The sequence below is a fragment of the Macaca thibetana genome, chromosome 15 (genome assembly GCF_024542745.1).
Source record: "Macaca thibetana thibetana isolate TM-01 chromosome 15, ASM2454274v1, whole genome shotgun sequence".
Classification (NCBI taxonomy): Eukaryota; Metazoa; Chordata; class Mammalia; order Primates; family Cercopithecidae; genus Macaca; species Macaca thibetana.
The window spans coordinates 99,527,523-99,539,867 of record NC_065592.1 but is presented as its reverse complement, the minus strand read 5'-3'; the positions used below and the strand labels follow the sequence as shown (position 1 = coordinate 99,539,867).

At 43.5% G+C, this 12,345-nt stretch overlaps 1 pseudogene; it reads right to left on the bottom strand.

The window, feature by feature from the left end:
* Positions 1-615: 615 nt before the first annotated feature.
* Positions 616-6,058, bottom strand: LOC126937329 (cytochrome c oxidase subunit NDUFA4-like; annotated as a pseudogene).
* Between the last annotated feature and the right edge of the window lie 6,287 nt (positions 6,059-12,345).

Here is a 12,345-nt window from a genome sequence, read left to right as displayed (position 1 = left end):
CATGCCACCACACCCAGGTAATTTTTGTATTTTTAGTAGAGACAGGGTTTCACCATGTGGGTCAGGCTGGTCTCGAACTCCTGACCTCAGGTGATTCACCCACCTTGGACTCCCGAAGTGCTGGGATTATTGGCGTGAGCCACTACACTCTGCCAAGTTTCAGTTATTTATTAATCAGTGTAATCTCCAATAGATTACATCAACATGATTTCATGAATTTAGAGGATATTTCCTGGTTAAGTGGAAAATTGTGAGGATGGCTTCTGGAAGACCTTCATTCTAAAGCAGATTTATAACAAAACATTTCTTTTTTTTTTTTTGAGACGGAGTCTGGCTCTGTTGCCCAGGCTGCAGTGCAGTGGCTGGATATCAGCTCACTGCAAGCTCCGCCTCCCAGGTTCACGCCATTCTCCTGCCTCAGCCTCCTGAGTAGCTGGGACTACAGGCGCCCGCCACCGCGCCCGGCTAGTTTTTTGTATTTTTTAGTAGAGATGGGGTTTCACCGTGTTAGCCAGGATAGTCTCGATCTCCTGACCTCGTGATCCGCCCGTCTCGGCCTCCCAAAGTGCTGGGATTACAGGCTTGAGCCACCACGCCCGGCCCAAAACATTTCATTTAGAAATATGGACCTTCTTTCTTCAGTTTGCTGTAATCCACATTCACTGAGTAGAACTTGTATTAATCACTGGGACCCAGCTTGTTCCAGGGCTCTGGGTTATTCTTTCTGTCTCAGCTAACATCTGGATTGAACAATGCCAGACACACGACATACAGTGCTGCTCCAGTATCTCCAATAAATACAAAACTCCAATAAGTACAAAGAGGGGGATCAAGCTCGGATGCTTCTTGGTCTGACTGATGATCAGGTGGAGTGTGTTTGTGGCAGAGGACTCCTATTGGAAAGGAGAGAATCAGCCTAGCCACCAGGTCTCTGGGCTAAGTAGTATCTGCACTGAGACTGTGTGGATGTCCTAAGCCCTAGGACCTATTTTGTGACAAGCATCACACTGACCCTGAGGTATGAAGACCAATAAGGCAACACTCCTTCCCCAAAGCCCTAAATTTCCAGCAGTTAAGATCATATTCTCTTAGGGGAATATGCAAACCCCTATGTGAGCAGAGGTAGCTTAGGGTGTTAAAATAAAAACTTTAAACAAATTATTTTGAGCAGAGTTTAGCTGCGCAAAGAATGATGGGCAGCCTCCTGAGCCAGAATAGGTTCAGAAAGACTATGGCACTGCCCAGTGGTCAGAGAATTTATGGACAGAGAAAGGAAGTGAGGCACAGGAACAGCAGGACTGGTTACAGGTTGGCCTTATTTACATACAGTTTGTACAGTTGGCTGCCTGTGATTGGCTGAAACTCCACAATTAATACAAGAGTAGGTTACAGTCTGTTTACACATCCAGATAGGTTACAGTTCACTATGTACAGAGGAACCTTTTGAGGTAAGGAGACAGCTTTAGGCTAAACTTAATTTAACAAGGGATACATTGGGTTGGAAAGTTGGGATGGGTGTAGGGAGGAGAGGCAAGGATATAATTACAGTGTTCGATGGAGATTTAGTAGGAACACTAAAAATCATCATTGTTTATTTGGAGCTAATTAAGTTTCCCATAATCATTAATAGTAATCTTACTCTCTTTTTATTGTAATTCTGGGCCTCTTTTTACTTTTAATAAAGTAAAATGCTCTTATTTGTGTGAGATGAGTCACTTAACTTGGTAGGGGTTCTTGAACAAACCTATGGTCTGTTTTATGTGTTCTAATTTTTTTTTTCACTTTTGTTTTTTTTTTTTTTTTTTTGAGACAGAGTCATGCTCTGTCACCAGGCTAGAGTGCAGTGGCATGATCTCAGCTCACTGCAACCTCTGCCTCCCGGGTTCAAGTGATTCTTCTGCCTCCGACTCCTGAGTAGCTGGGACTACAGGTGTGTGCCACCATACCTGGGGAATTTTTTTGTATTTTTAGTAAAGATGGGGTTTCACCATGTTGGCCAGGATGGTCTTGATCTCCTGATCTCGTGATCCACCCACCTTGGCCTCCCAAAGTGCTGGGATTACAGGCATTTTTTCACTTTTCAATAGGTTTACTCATCTTTTAAAATAGAGAAGTTTTAAACTTTTATGAGGTTAAATTATCTATTGATTTATAATGTTGTGTTTTGTTGTCCTGTTTAACAACATCTTCCTTCTCCAAAGCACACTTTTCCATTCATTCCTTTAGCACTTATTTTCGGAATGCCTACCAAAATCTAAGAATTTTGGTGGCTCCCAACATATTTATTAGGCAATCCTCTTCAGGCAACTTTCAGTTTTCTTTGGGGAAGGGACACAATAACATTTGAACAAATCCATTAATAATTCTGGATTATCATAAAGGCTTTGAGGGACATATACAGACTGATATGATTGCTACCACCTGGGGAAGGAGTGAAAAGGCCACTAAGATAGGATGCCAAGAGAGCTGTGGCCTGAAGGATGATGAGGACCATGTCCCACGTCAGGGGAAAGGTCTTCAGGTGGAGGGAAGAGCAAGGACAGTAGCTCTCAAGCAAGAAAGGGCATGGTGTGTAGCAGCAGCAGAGAGCAGATTGCTGTGGGGGAGCTTTGTGAGCACGGGGAATGTGTGGTGAGATGAGGTTGGGGAGACAGGGCACAATCATGTAGGGCCTTGTATAGGACCCTGCTGTCCTATGTCCCCCACCTCCTAACCTGACTCCTCTGGAGAAACTTTCTTAATAAATCAAAGGCATTGGTGGGTGTAGTGACTCATATCTGTAATCTCAGGACTTTTGGAGGCTGAGGTGGGTGGATCACCTGAGGCCAGGGGTTCAAGACCAGCCTGGCCAACATGGCAAAACCCCATCTCTACTAAAAATACAAGAATTAGCTGGTTATGGTGGTGCATGCCTGTAATCCCAATTACTTGGGAGGCTGAGGCAGGAGAATCGCTTAAACCAGGGAGGCAGAGGTTGCAATGGGCTGAGTTCACACCACTGCACTCCAAACTGGGCAACAGAGTGAGACTCCACCTCAAAAAAAAAAAAAAAAAAAAAAATCAAAGGCATGAATGCACTCAGGGTCCACTTCTGGGGAACTTGACCTAAGATGCTGGCCAAGAGTTCATTTCCCCACTAGGTGCGGGAATGATCCAAGGGTGGGAAAGCCCATGTAACATCACTGGGGACTGCTGAGAAGCAGCTTTAGTGGAATTTAGACAGAAGCCAAATTGCAAGGATTAAGAAAGAAGAGGATATTGCAGACAGTTTGTCATTCTTTTTGTGTGGCCTACACTTTCTGAAAACTCTTATTATGTTTGGGATATTTCCAGCCTTTTGCATCTTGCCTCACCAAAACAGAACTCAGAAAATTGAGATTCTCAGCCTCTCTAGCAGCTGGAATGCAGGAATGTGATGTATGCAGCTTCTCATCAAATACACCCATATTAACCACCTGTTCAGAAACCAACAGCTTGGGAAAGAGACTTTCTTGTGGGATCTTTTGCTACAGTTGACCCTTGAACAACATGGGGCTGGGGCAATGACCCCTGTACTGTCAAAAATCCATGTATTACTTTTTATTCCCCAAAACTTAAGTAGTAATAGCCTACTATTGACTGGAAGCCCATATAAACAGTTAACACATATTTTATATATGCATTATATACCATATTTTTACAATAAAATATGCTAGAGAAAAGAAAATGTTATTAAGAAAATAATAAGAAAAAATATATATTTACCATTTGAAATGGCTAGGCTTTGTATTCCCACCCAAATCTCATCTTGAGTTATAATCCCCAGTTGTTGAGGGAGGGACCTGGCGGGAGGTGATTTGATCATGGGGGCGGTTTCCCCTATACTGTTCTCATGATAGTGAGTGAGTTCTCAAGAGACCTGATGGTTTTATAAGTGTTTGGAAGTTCCTCCTTTGTTCACTCTTCTCTCTCTCTCCTGCCACCATGTAAGATGTGCCTCTTCCCCCTCCGCCATGATTGTAAGTTTCCTGAGGCCTCCCCAGTCATGCATAGCTATAAGTCAATTAAACCTCTTTTCTTTATAAATTAATCAGTCTCGGGTATGTCTTTATAGCAATGTGAGAACGAACTAATATACTATTCATTTAGTGGAAGCGGATCATCATGAAGGTCTTCATCCTTGTCATCCTCATGTTGAGAGATTGAGAAGGAGGAAGAAGACGGGCTGGTCTTGCTGTCTCAGGAGTGGCAGAAGCAGAAGAGGTGGAACAGGAGGCAGGAGAGGCAAGCATACTCACTGTGACTTTCGTTGAAAAAAATCCATGTGTAAGTGCAGTTCAAACCTGTGTTGTTCAAGGATCAGCTGTATTTTTGTTGGGTAAGCGGTAGCAGAAGCTTTGGCTTTTTGAGCAACAGCAGTAGAAGTGGCCACAGCAAGGGAAATTTTGGTTCCTCTGCCAGTCTTGTGGCCTAGTTTTGGGCATTTTTTTTGGAGACTCAACCTCAGCAACTCTAGTTCTCCAGCACTTCCAACAATATCTTTTTAATAAACTTCTCTTTGGAATACCTAGAGCCAACTTTGATTGCTTGCAAACAGTAACTCTGCCTGAGAGAGCAGAGGATGAGAAATTGGAGCCATGGTGGGCAACTTTTCAAAGTCACAGGAGAACAAAGAGAGTGCTAGTAGGTGGGGCAGTCAGCTTCTGAGTTGGCCCCCAATCATTATTGCCTTTTAGGGTTCATGTACTTTTGTTGTGCCATGTTGTACCAAGTCTGCTCTGTGTGACCACCAGAATACAGAGGAAATAACAGTGTGTGACTTCCAAAGGTAGTTTGTAAAGAAATTATAGCTTCTGCATTGGCTGCATGAATCATATACCCTAGGAGAATGCTAGCCACCATGTTGTGAGAACACTCAGGCAGCCCTGAGGAGATTCTTACACAGAGAGGACTCCACTTGTTAACACAAATTTGCCAGCTTTTGCAGTGAGCTACCTCAGAAGTGGATTCTCCATTTCCATTAACCCTTCAGATACTGCGGCCTCAGCTGACCTGACTGCAACATTTTGACAGACCCCAAGCCAGAACTGCCCAACCAAGCTGCCACTCAATGCCAGACTCATAGAAACAATGGGAGAGGAGAAATACTTGTGGTTGTTTCAAGTCACTAAGTCTTGACGTAATTTATTATGTAGCAATAGATAACTAAAATATAATGCTTAAAGATGGTTTGTTTCTATAGGGCAGGAGAGAACTGAGTCTATTTATAACAAAAAGAAGGGACAGGAAATGTAGAGAACTGCTGATCTAAGGGCGAAGAGAACTGAGCAAGGTTCAGAGAGAGAAGGAGGGAGGGAGAGAAGGAGGAAGGAAAAGAAGGAAGGGAGGAGGGAAAGAAGGAAGGAAGAAAGAAAAGACAATGAAGGAGGGAGGGAAGGAAGGAGAAAGGGAAGAAGGGAGGAAGGGAAGGAAGGAAGGAGGGAGGGAAGAAAGGAGATCAAAGACGTAGGGATAGACTTGGCGGGCAAGAGGACCTGTTTTTTCTTGAGATAGGAATAAGGAGGGAATGAGATGGATAGGGTTAAGGATGAGCATAAAGAAGAGGGTAGATTGAGAGCTTCATCACATCAGCAAAGTAGAAGTCAAGCGAGATCATTTGCAAGGACTGAGGCAGCCTGCGGTGAGGAGGTCTATTTTGTAAGCTTACATTTATTTAGTGTTTTTTCAACATTAACAATTTTTCTGGGGGCCAAAGCAGGAGGATTGCTTGAGCCCAGGAGTTCAAGACCAGCCTGGGAAACATGGAGAAACCCCATCTGTACAAAAAATATAAAAATTAGCTGCATGTGGTGGTGAGTGCCTGTAGTCCCAGCTGCTTGGGAGACTGACATGGTAGGATATCTTGAGCTGGGTTTGCAGAGGTTGCAGTGAGCTGAGATCGCACCATTGCACTCCTGCCCAGGCGACACAGTGAGATTGTGTTTCAAAAAAGCACTTTTTTTTTTTTTTTTTTTTTTTCAGAGACAAGCTCTTGCTATATTGCTTAGGCTGGAGTGTAGTGGCTACTTACAGGCGCCATCAGTGTGCACTGCAGTCTCGAACTCCTGGGCTCAAGGAATCCTTCTGTCTCAGCCTCATAAGTAGATGGGACGATAGGCCTGCACCACTACACCTACCTTAACATTTATTTAGTTTTTATTTTGTGCAGGCATTGTGCTAAGGTCCTTCCATACATAATTCCATTTAACTACTCTACCAGCTCTACGAGACAAATGTCATTTTGTTAAATGATTCTTTATAGATGAAGAAGCTGATGCTAATGGGAAGTAGGGAAGCAAGAGGTAAGCCAGTTCTGTCAGAAACCAGACTGCAGCTCTTTTCACTCCCTACACCCTTTCAGTGGTTTACTTAAGAATGACTATTGTGAGAGATTTAAAAAGTGATCAACAAGAGGTTAGTCCAAGGAAAAGAAAAAAATGTCCTTCAAGAAAATATAGGACAGGGCAGGGCGCGGTGGCTCAAGCCTGTAATCCCAGCACTTTGGGAGGCCGAGACGGGCGGATCACTAGGTCAGGAGATCGAGACCATCCTGGCTAACACGGTGAAACCCCGTCTCTACTAAAAAATACAAAAAACTAGCCGGGCGAGGTGGCGGGCGCCTGTAGTCCCAGCTACTCAGGAGGCTGAGACAGGAGAATGGCCCGAACCCGGGAGGCGGAGCTTGCAGTGAGCTGAGATCCGGCCACTGCACTCCAGCCTGGGCGACAGAGCGAGACTCCGTCTCAAAAAAAAAAAAAAAAAAAAAGAAAATATAGGACACTTGGTCTTCACAATTTCAACCGTAAATATAGCCACAAGGACAAACCGGTATTTTCTTAGCTGTTTAAATTGGCTTTGTGCTATCCTCAGACAGCCAGATATGTCAAGAAACACTTAGATTGGGCCGCGCACGGTAATCCCAGCACCTTGGAAGGCTGAGGCGGGCAGATCACCTGAGGTCGGGAATTGGAGACCAGCCTGCTCAACATGGAGAACCCCGTCTCCACTAAAAATACAAAATTAGTTGGGCGTGGTGGCGCATGCCTGTAATCCCAGCTACCCTGGAGGCTGAGGCAGGACAATTGCTTGAACCCGGGAGGTGGAGTTTGTGGTGAGCTGAGGTCGCACCACTGCACTCCAGCAAAGTAACAAGAGCGAAACTCAGACTCAAAAAAAAAGAAAAAGAAAAAGAAACACTTAGATCGTTTTGCATGGTAAATTTTAATGAAACTTTAGACGGAACACCAAAAGGTTATGCACATCCTAGTTTAGTTTTTGGAAAGGTAAAGCTATCAGGCCATTTTGTGGAATGGTTTGAGGAAGCTGCCCCTACTAATATCTAAGGCTCTATGTTAACATAACAAAAGACGATTTCTTCTTTGCTGAAAATGTCAGCTCTTGGGTTAGAAAGTTGATTTACCCCATAAGGAGCCAAAGAGTAAGAAAGCAAAATAATAAAAAGGCATGTTATTTCTAAAAATGGAGTTAGCCAGGTGTAAGGCTATGGTAATTAAAATCAGATGATACTGCAGCAAGAATTGGCAGCTTGGTGGGATAGGTCAACTGTCAAACAGACTCCTTAGTGTGTTTTAGGAAATAATACGTGATTAAGAAAACATCAAAATGATTAATCAATTAATTAAAATAGTTTAAGCATAAAAAGGGGTAAGCATCACAGAAATAAAAAATGAAAAAGAAATGAATTATTCTGAAATCGATACAGGTGAAGGCCAACAGCATGCTCAGTCAGGAAGGAGATAAGGCTGCTCGCTATCAGCATGGTTATCCTGCCTCATGGAAAAATATATAGTTTAATTATACCTTCCTTAATGCATCCTCCTAATCATAAACACTACAGAAGAAATCACAAAGAAAGAGTCATGATTCTGACTATTCAATTCAAACATATAAAACCTCATGACTTTAAAAACCATTAAATGACTAATGGCAATCAAGCAGAAAGAGCAAATGACAGAGAGTTAACAAAGGGAATATATGAACATCTCTGATAGCAGTAGCACTCCAATAACAGAACAGACTATAGGATAGGGGATTCACTGGAGAAATAAAAATGTCAGCAAACAATAGAAATGTCTTCAACCACACTTGTTATCAAAGAAATGCAAATGAAAACAATGAAGTGGTAATCATAACCTAAAAAACCAGCGAAGCGCCCGGTGTGGTGGCTCACGCCTGGAATTACAGCACTTTGGGAGGCCCGAGGCAGGCGGATAACCTGAGGTCGGGAGTTCAAAACCAGCCTGGCCAAAATGGTGAAACCCCATCTCTGCTAAAAATACAAAAATTAGCCAGGCATGGTGGCGGCCGCCTGTAATTCCAGCTACTCGGGAGGCTGAGGCAGGAGAATCACTTGAACCCAGGAGGCAGAGGTTGCAGTGAGCTGAGATCACGTCATTGCACTCCAGCCTGGCAACGAGAGCAAAACTCCATCTCAAAAAAAAAAAAAAAAAAATCAGTTGGTAGAGAGGCTGGCGAGAGCATGGTGCCTGCTGGGAGGGTGACTTACTGTAGATTCTCTGGAAAGCCATTTGGCGTTATGTATCAATAATCTGTAAAGTTCATACCACAGATGCACTTCTGAAAATCTATATGGAAGAAATAATCAGAAAGTCAGAACAAGATTTATATGCAAGAATATTAATCACAATGTTTTCTATAAGGGTTATGTATTCAAGAATATAAGAATATTTAAGTAAAATGTGACTTACTCATATAGGAATATAAGGTGATTAAAATCATATTCCTGAATAATTTTTAGGGGCATGAAAATAATCATAATACATGCAAAATGAAACATCATGCAAACTATTTATTTTATGCTCCCAATTATGTGAAATGAAGAATTCCATTGGAAACAGGGCATGTAATGCTTGCAATTATACGTATATTTAAAATTACCAAAATATTAAGTGTTTAACATATAGGGTGTGTTGGAACCGAACTGTCGATTCCCTCCTGGGCAGGGGTCGCCGCGAAGGATCACCGACACGAGATTCACAGCAGAGAGTTATTTATTACTAGCGCGCTAGGGTCCCAAGCTCTAAGTTGGCCCTGGGACCCCGACTGCTTGTTACAGGCTGTTTATATAGGCAAACACAAGTTCAAACACAGCTTATGACGCGAAATTCAAACAAAGCTTAAGGCGCAAAATGATTGGGTCTAGCTATGGCCTGAGCAAGGTGTCTTATGTTAATTGGTTAGAGCAGGACCTTATGAGGTTTTTTCCCTGGAGTTGTTGATTCCGGGAACTTCGAGGCAGGGTGGGACCCCCGGAATTGGCAGGGTGGGACCCCATGAGGTTGTTTCCCGGAATTGGCAGGGTGGGACCCTATCAGGGTGGGTTCTTATCGAGGCAGGGTGGGACCCTATCCAGAGCCACCTGGTGTTAATTTTTTCTATATGAGGCCTAGTTTCTAAGTTTTATGAGGCCTAGTTTCAGGTGGACATTCAGGTGATTTTAACTTTCTTCTCCAAGGTTCTTCACATTTCCTGTAATGAGTATGAATGATTTTTTTTTTTTTTTTTTTTTTGAGACAGGTTCTGGCTCTGTCACCCAGCCTGGAGTGCAGTGACACGATCTTGGCTCACTGGAATCTCCATCTCTCAGGCTCAAGTGATCCTCCCACCTTAGCCCCCCAAGTAGCTGGGACTACAGTGTACCACTGCACCCAGCTATTTTTTTGTATTTTTGGTAGAGACGGGCTTCACCATGTTGCCTAGGCTGGTCTTGAACTCCTGACTTCAAGCGATCCACCTGCCTTGGCCTCCCAAAATGTTGGGATTACAGGCATGAGCACCACGCCTCGCCATGAATCGCTTTTATAAAAGAAAAGCATTATTGGAAGTAAAACTTCTCATGATCTCTGAAGATGGTCCCCTGGCTTTCCTGCAGTCAGTAGGATTCCAACCTGGGTAGAGAATTAGCCTCTTGATTTAGCATCAGAATTGCTTGAAATAAAGTGAGAATTCCCAACACATCTCAACTGTTTGGGGATCATTTGAATGAGTTTCAAGTAAGTCTCAGTGAATTCTTTTTCCATAAAAACTCAAGAAAATAAGGTGAGAACAGATGCCAATTACAGGGCCCTGGTGGCACAACCATAGCTCACTGTAACCTCCAACTCCTGGGGTCGAGCCATGCTTCTGGCTCAGCCTCCCAAATAACTAGGACCCCAAGTGTGTGCCCCCATGCCTGGCTAATTTTCATTTATTTTATTTATTTATTTTTTTGAGACGGAGTCTTGCTCTTGTTGTCCAGGCTGAAGTGCAATGGTGCAATATCGAATATCGGCTCACTGCGAGCTCCGCCTCCCGGGTTCAAGCGATTATTCTGCCTCAGCTTCCTGAATAGCTGGGATTACAGGCATGCGCCACCATGCCTGGCTAATTTTTGTATTTTTAGTAGAGATAGGGTTTCTCCATGTTGGCCAGGCTGGTTTTGAACTCCTGACTGTCAGGCCTCTGAGCCCAAGCCTGCACGTATACATCCAGATGGCCTGAAGCAAGTGAAGAATCACAAAAGAAGTGAAAATGGCCATTCCTGCCTTAACTGATGACATTCCACCATTGTGATTTGTTCCTGCCCCACCTTGACTGAGCGATTAACCTTGTGAAATTCCTTCTCCCGGCTCAGAAGCTCCCCCACTGAGCACCTTGTGACCCCCGCCCCTGCCTGCAAGAGAACAACCCCCTTTGACTGTAATTTTCCACTACCTACCCAAATCCTATAAAACTGCCCCACCCCTATCTGCCTTCGCTGACTCTCTTTTCGGACTCAGCTCACCTGCACCCAGGTGATTAAAATCTTTATTGCTCACACAGAGCCTGTTTGGTGGTCTCTTCACACAGACGCGTGTGACACTGACTTCAGGTGATCCTCCAGCCTCAGTCTCCCAGAGTGCTGGGATTACAAGCGTGAGCCACCGCGCCAAGCCTAATTTTTATTTTTTGTAGATACGGATCTCACTATGTTGCCCAGGCTGGTCTTGAACTTCTGTCCCCAAGCAGTCCTCCCACCTCAGCCTCTTAAAGCATTGGGACTGTAGGCATGAACCACAGCACCCGGCCTCAGGGTCTGTTTCTGACAAGCTCTCAGGTAATGCTGATGCTGCTGGACAGCAAACTACAATTTGAGTAACAAGATAGAGTCCCCACATAAACCAAAAAGTATCTGAGATAAGTCTCAATCAATTTATAAGTTTATTTTGCCAAGGTTAAGGACATGCCTATGACACAGCCTCAGGAGGTCCTGATGACAGGTGCCCAAGGTGGTCAGGCAACATCTTCTTGCTTTTGTACGTTTTAGAGAGACATAAGACATCAACCAATACATATAAGATGTACATTGTCTTGGTCAGGAAAGGTGGGAAATTGGAAGTCAGGGGTCATAGATCCGCCCAAAGATTTTCTGATTGGCAATTGGTTATTATCTACAGACCTGGAATCAATAGAAAAGAATGTCTAGGTTAAGGTATGGGATTGTGAAGACCAAGGTTTTACCATGTAGATGAAGCTTCCTGGTAGCAGGCTTCAGAGAGGATAGCTTGTAAATATTTACCAGACTTAAAGAGTCTGTTCTAGCAGTCTCAAGGTCTGTGTTGATGTTAATGATAATAAGGCTTGTCCCACCCCCTCTTCCCATCATGGCCTGAACTAGTTTTTCAGGTTGACTTTGGAATGCTCTTGGCTGAAAGGAAGGGTCCATTCGGATGGTTACAGGGCTTAGAATTTGATTTTTGGCTTATGCTATCTTAGAGGACAGTCCAACCTTTCCTGTTTACAAGTATAAAAGATTTTGAAACAAGTTCATCAGCAAGCATTAATTAGAGGAGTAATGTGCATCTGGTGTCTGGGAGCCCACATCTAGGGAACCGCTCTAGGGTCATTGGGTCATTAGCAGATTAACAAATGACTTCATGGCTCAAGTGCTTTCACATGAATATGGGGATGTATATACATCTTTTGAAATAAGCGTATTTTTGTGCATTTCTAGGGAATGTCTTTTAGGAAATTCTTGGGCATTATATTTCATCTTTCCTGATGGCATTAGTGATCAAAAGAACAAAACACCAATCCTTTTCCCTTGTCTTTCTTCTTTTTCCCTTTCACAAAATCTCTGGTCTCTGCATGTGTGTTCAGTAATAGGAGAAGCCAAGGCCTCCTGTGGGTCCTAGGAAATGCATTATCTACTCTAAAAATAGACAAGAGCCCATTGTCTCATGCAAAAGTAAATCTCACATACTAATCCAGCAGAAAGTGATCTAGCCTTTTAAAAGATTTATCAGTTTCTGATCTTCCTCTCTATGC